This window comes from Tenrec ecaudatus, chromosome 13, assembly GCF_050624435.1.
Source record: "Tenrec ecaudatus isolate mTenEca1 chromosome 13, mTenEca1.hap1, whole genome shotgun sequence".
In the NCBI taxonomy this organism is placed as follows: domain Eukaryota; kingdom Metazoa; phylum Chordata; class Mammalia; order Afrosoricida; family Tenrecidae; genus Tenrec; species Tenrec ecaudatus.
In genome coordinates this window covers 33,131,265-33,137,595 of record NC_134542.1, presented here as the reverse complement: position 1 = coordinate 33,137,595, position 6,331 = coordinate 33,131,265, and positions in this window count along the sequence as shown.

Below are 6,331 nucleotides of genomic sequence, written 5' to 3'. Positions count from 1 at the left end.
AAGCAGCCATCTAAGTGCGGCGTCAACTAAGTCCACAGGGAAGAAGAACATCAGTTTGTATAATCCAAAAGGGACAATGACAAAATCCAAGTAGGATGAAGGGAAAGGTATCAGCTTAAATTGTGAACACCAATTTGTAGAAGGCCATCGAAGACAGTGGGAGCCTAAAATCCATCTGCAGAGTCTCTAGTCGGATTAAACTCCCTGGCAGATCCTCTCTGGCCACCCGCAAGGAACCGGACAGCTTTGTTATTAAACAGAGATTATTGTAAACTCGATTACCGTGGATGGAACTACGGTGTAATATGATCCCTGCTCAGCTGACCTCCCGCTTGACCCAACCTGAATTTACTCTAGGTTTAAATATTTCTTGCTTGTTCCACCACAGCAATTTTCCCCTCTGGTTTATTTTAATAGTGCTTGTGGTCTTTTCTTTCTTACTCGTTATTTTAATTTTTTCTGTTATTTTAATTTTTATTATTTTTCTTTCTGTTTTGTTTTGTGTTTTTCGGTTTTGGTTAGGTTTCCCAGTTTACGAAGCACAGAAGGAGTGGATCCACAGAGACAATATCTGATGCAATGGTTTATCGGGGATGGGTGGAGGGGAGGCAGAGTGGGGAATTGGGGAGCAAATCATGAATGCAGGAGGTGGGAGGGAGCTCTAGAACTGATGGAGATGATGTCTATACAACTCTTTACGAGTGACTTGACTATGGAAGTGTATGATTCGTGAATTTTAGATCAATGAAACTATTTACATAAAAGCTCTTCTCTGGTAGTAATGAGCAGCCAGGCTGGACAACACCTAGTATAGCAGGTAGGAGCCCCCTTTTTGGAAATGGACACTTGTTGTCATGACTCTCTAGCGATGTGCTGGAGAGAGCCTGGCCTTGGGTGCTTCGTCTGAGACCTATCAGCGGAGGAACCAAGCTAGCTTGTCCATGCCATGGCACCAGAACACACTGATATATTTACCCAGCATCCTGGAGTGCAGAAACAATGGGAGCTGAGGGATGTGACCTTGTCCTGGAAGACCCCTGGTGATACAGTGGGCTAAGCACCGGGCTGCTAATGGAGAGGTTCGCAGGCAGTTCAAGCCCCCCAACTGTTCCGAGGGAGAAAGGCGAGGCTGTCTGCGGCCACAAAGAGCTGCGTTCTGGAAACCCTGGGGAGGAACCGACCTGTAGGGTCACTGTGAGTTGGCACCGACTCGCTGGCAGGGGAGGTTGGCTTGGGTTTGGCCTTGTCAGGAGCTTCAACCGGCCCAAAGACTACAGGTTTGAGTAAGCTGTGCCCGTCTCCTGTGGAGTCACATTGGTGGGGAGACTTTGCAGAGAAGAGTGGGGGCGGGGATTGCTGCAGGGTCTTCCCAGCAGAGACTATGAAGCCTAAGCAGAACCTGAGCCCATGATCAGTTTCCACCCTGTCATTCCACAGGTGCCAGTTGAGGCTGCAGACATGGGCGACTTCCTCAGGAAGGTGCTAGATTGGCATCAGGGATGGGATAGCCTTTGATCAAAATGAGATGCTGAGCCAGGGGCTGACACCCCTCCGTATAATCAGAGGGCAGGCTGGAGAGGACACGTTGTGTCTCTCGTTGGGGCGTATCCAGTCTGCATCTCCCAGTGACTCCTCCATTCAGAGATGGCTGTCTCCGGAGCGCATGACCCAGGCTGACAACAGCCCCGGTGAAGTGTGGGTGCATGTGCAGAATGACAGCCAGCAAGACTCTCTGGGCATTTGCTTTTGCTCTTCAGCTCTGAAAGACGGCCGTCGGGGAGAGTGTGGGGAGCTAAAGGCAGGCGTGTGGGAACAGAGACATCGTGGGATAGCCACTCACGCTTGACAAGCCCACCACTCCACGTGTGGCAGTCATCTGTCTCCTCCTTGAGACGTAGTTCAGTAGCAGAATAGGGGGGGGGGGGCTTGGGGGAAGCTGTTGGGGTCCTGACCCCTGAGCTACCTGACCTAGGCAAGAAAAGCTGGCTGCCCTGTTGCCACGTGGTCTGGAACTCCATCTCCTGCCCAGTGCCTCTGTGTCTCCATATTCCATGGCTATGATAATCATAATCATAAACAGAATGTAAGACTATCAGATGTGAGGGTGCAAAGGAGGGCCTGGAAGCCACTGGCTCCCCGGCTTTCAAAGTGGAAGCCAGGTGCATTCCTCTCGGGTGGCTGCAGTCTCTGAAACAGATGTCACCGGCTCCCCCAGCATTCTGTGTGTAGGGGAGGCACAGAGCTCTCGAATGGGGGACAATAGACATTAATATCCATGGAATGACAGCTGTTTATGACTCGCTCTGCTCGAGACACGTGTCCCCCAAGCAGAATGACTAGCGCTGCGGCCGAATCCAGTATCTGTGGGTAATCAAAAGCGAATGCCGGATGGAAGCAGGGTCCCACCAGCCTCGCTGGGGTTTCCCACCAAGAATCAGGAATAACCTGAGCCCCTAGCCGGCCCCTCCCGCCTACTTGTAATCCGGTGGATTTGTTTAGTGCGTCCTGGGAAAACTTCCCTTGCCTCGCCAGGGTGTAATGAGGATTAATTAATGTTTGTAAAGTGCTTGGAATTCCACTGAAGAAACTGCACCTTGTCAGTGCAAAGGATGATCATTATATAGTGCCTTTTACCCTGGAACCTCAAAGTGCTTTCCCAACAATTAATTAAGGCGCTGTACACCCCTGTGAGGGAGGAAGGCTGCCTTCTGGCCACACGAACACAGCACAGCCTCCGCTCCTGAGTCACCGGGCCTCCTGCTCAGCTCGCCCTCCAGGGGGGCGAGAGCCTCCATTAGTGGGGAGCATCCCTAAGTGCTTCATAATGCATGAGTCACTAACGACCAGGAGAGGCAAGCACTCCACGCTGATACCTGTGGCCGTAAGGACTCGTTTAATTTTGTTTGGTCCCTAATTGTCTGCGCTGCTTGTGTGTGTGTGTGTGTCTGTGTGTGTGTGTGTGTGTGTGTGTGTGTTCCCTCCCTGTAAAGCAATAAGGTGCTTGTCATATGAGAGCCCAATTAGCAGCTATAACGAGTTCCACTCATCTGCCTATACCTTCAAAGGTGCCCCCTCCCCACCGCACCCTGTCCCCTCCACAGGCCCTTCCCACCAAAAGAAATGAATCTATCATCAGTACATTTTAACAGGATGGCCAGCCAGACGCGGTGTTAGCAATGTAGACGCTGTGTGCCTGTCACACGCAGGCGAGCATCTCCAGCATGTATTGTAATTCTTGTTTCATTACAAGTGCAGCAATTCATAAACACAAATCTCTCGTATTGGTTCCATTTAGCTGGAACCTGGAAGTCACAGGAGCATGTGCCGCATTCCAGAAGCACGTGTGCTCTGGGGACAGATCAGCCCACACAGTCCTCACGGAGCACATTTGGAAACAGAACTTTCTGGCATCCGTTCTGGGCAGGTTTTAAGACAGGGATTTCCTAAAGTGGCCAACTTTCTAGTCATGAAAACCAGGGAGGAAAATCATGATTTCCAGCTCTCCTCCGCTCGCCGGGGTTAAGTCACTGTCTGACCTGAGATAGTTCCCCTAAGTGCCCATAAACTTCCCGTTTCAACCTGGAGCTGAAAGACTCAAGTTCCCCTTGGGTTGACCTGGAACCTAGTCATGTTTACTGGACAAGTCACTACGCTCTCGGAGGCAATGATGGGGATACTGATTGCCCCCGCGTCCGCTGGCTTTTCGTGTCACTGTGTGGGTGGGAGGAGATCACTTGTATGTAGGAGTGCTTGGAAAGTCATGAAGTGCTGTACAAGTGGACGTGGCTGTTAATAGCAAGCATCAAGTGCTAAGAACACCGCAGTCACAGAACACCAAGTTGCTCATAGTTATGAATCACACGGTGGTACTCATCTCTAAGGTGTGGTATGCTTATTATCTCTGTGAAGCAGCAATGATAGGGGAAGTTGAAGGGATCCAAGACTTTGAAATTCTCAGTCGTGATCAGACAGGTGGCAGGGGTAGTATTTTTGTTGGTCTAGCTTCTTTCCCATGGCCCATCTCCTAATCCCCGCGTTTCATTAAGGAATTCCTCCCTAACACCAAGTAGTCCTTTGATGTTTGGAGTTTCTGCACTCCCTCTGTGAGAACAGGCACCAGACTCCGGTTGGACGATCAGAACAGCCCATTGTCTGGCCTACGTGATACACATCAACTCCAGTGTGGCCGACCGGAGTCTTTCCTGTGATTGATGTGAACATGCTGGGAGCCTTTCCCATTCCCATTCTATTTCCTTCGGTGTTGGTCACCTGGACTGCTACTGAAACAAAGCCTGTTTGAGGAGGCCATCAAGCCTGGGCACAAGGTCAATGCCTTAACATTCATGGGTTAGTGCCTTGGCTCTAGTCTATTGGGTTCTTGGATCTAGCTCATCTAGCCTGAAGATTTCCCAGTTGTATGAGCTGGTGACTTCCCCCTCTCACTTAAGTGGAATTGAGTTGAATACCTGTTCTTTGCTATAATAAAAGACTTGATTAGTACAGGACTGAATTTATTGGTGAAGCACAGACAAGAGTTACCAGTTCAAATTGCAGGAAGGTGAACCACCGAGTCCCAACCTCTATGATTGGATGAAAGGATTGTCTGTGAATCTTAATATCTATAAAGCGATTTCATTCCATTTCTCCCTTCCTACTTGTTGTCAACCAGTAAGTGTCCCTGCGGCCTTGGTGCCTCTCTCTAGGCCCCCACCTGCTCTCCCTCTTCTACTCCTGCCTTCCTCATCTCTTTGCTCAGCCATTTGCTTGATATTATTTTCCATAGGCTTAGATGTTGTAACCTGGATGGATCGGAAGATCTTTGTTTTGTTTCAATATATGTTATTACCTTCCAACTGTGAATTGGTTGAAAGTTTCCAGGAGCCGTTCAGTTTTTCATTGAACAAGTCCAATACTTTTTGTTTCACGTCTCCTGTGATTGACTGCAAGCCCTACAAGGTGGTATCCCTTTTCCCACTTCCTGCTTCCCATTTCCTTTCCACCTCTCCTAACCTTTCCTTCCGTCTGACCTTCGTCTTTGGGCAAATGCTGCCCTTTTGATCTCACGTGGTTTGTTAGTTTGGAACTCTTTGGAGATAGTGTTAGAACTACTGGATGTTTAGTACTCTGCCTGATACATAGTCACTTCTGCCTTTACTGCACTGGACTTGGTTCTGCCTCTCGCACTACTCACTAGGGGTAAAGGAAGACTGATGCCCAAGCCACTGGGTTGGGCCCATGGTGTCCCGCATGTGTGTCAAGGTAGAACTGTGCATCTTAGGGATTTTAGTGGCTAATTTTTCACCAGCAGATCAACAGGCCTTTCTTCCAAGGTGCCTCTGGCGGACTCGCACCTGTACCTTCTCTGTTAGCAGCTAACAATGCTAGTATTGGCACCACCCATGATTCCTCTGGAACGAAAGAGTGACTCTTCTTCTGGCATCAGTCTGTTTAGGTAGACCAGTCCTCCTATCAGTCAAGCTTCACTGGTGTGCATGTGCATGCGCGTGTGCGTGTCACTCAGTCACAAGCTTTCTGTGGAATAGTGTGTGTGTTGTGTGTGCATGTGCATGTGCGTGTGCGTGTCACTCAGTCACAGGCTTTCTGTGGAATAGTGTGTGTGTTGTGTGTGCGTGTGCATGCGCGTGTGCGTGTCACTCAGTCACAGGCTTTCTGTGGAATAGTGTGTGCGTGTGTGTGCGTGTGCATGTGCATGTGCATGCGCGTGTCACTCAGTCACAGGCTTTCTGTGGAATAGTGTGTGTGTGCGTGTGCGTGTGCGTGTGCGTGCGCGTGTCACTCAGTCACAGGCTTTCTGTGGAATAGTGTGTGTGTGCGTGTGCGTGTGCGTGCGCATGCGCGTGTCACTCAGTCACAGGCTTTCTGTGGAATTGTGTGTGTGTGTGTGCATGTGCATGTGCGTGCGCGTGTCACTGAGTCACAAGCTTTCTGTGGAATAGTGTGTGTGTGTGCGTGTGCGTGCGCGTGCGTGTGTCACTGAGTCACAGGCTTTCTGTGGAATAGTGTGTGTGTGTGCGTGTGCGTGCGCGTGCGTGTGTCACTGAGTCACAGGCTTTCTGTGGAATAGTGTGTGTGTGTGCGTGTGCGTGCGCGTGTCACTCAGTCACAGGATTTCTGTGGAATAGTGTGTGTGTGCGTGTGCGTTTGCGTGCGCGTGTCACTCAGTCACAGGCTTTCTGTGGAATAGTGCCTGTGACCGCCATGCAAAGTCATGAACACCACCCCGGGTGCCCGACTGCCTGGGATTAAATCCTAGACACGGAATGACTGTGGAGCCAATTGTTACCTCTCTGCCACCCACTCTTGGCTGTTC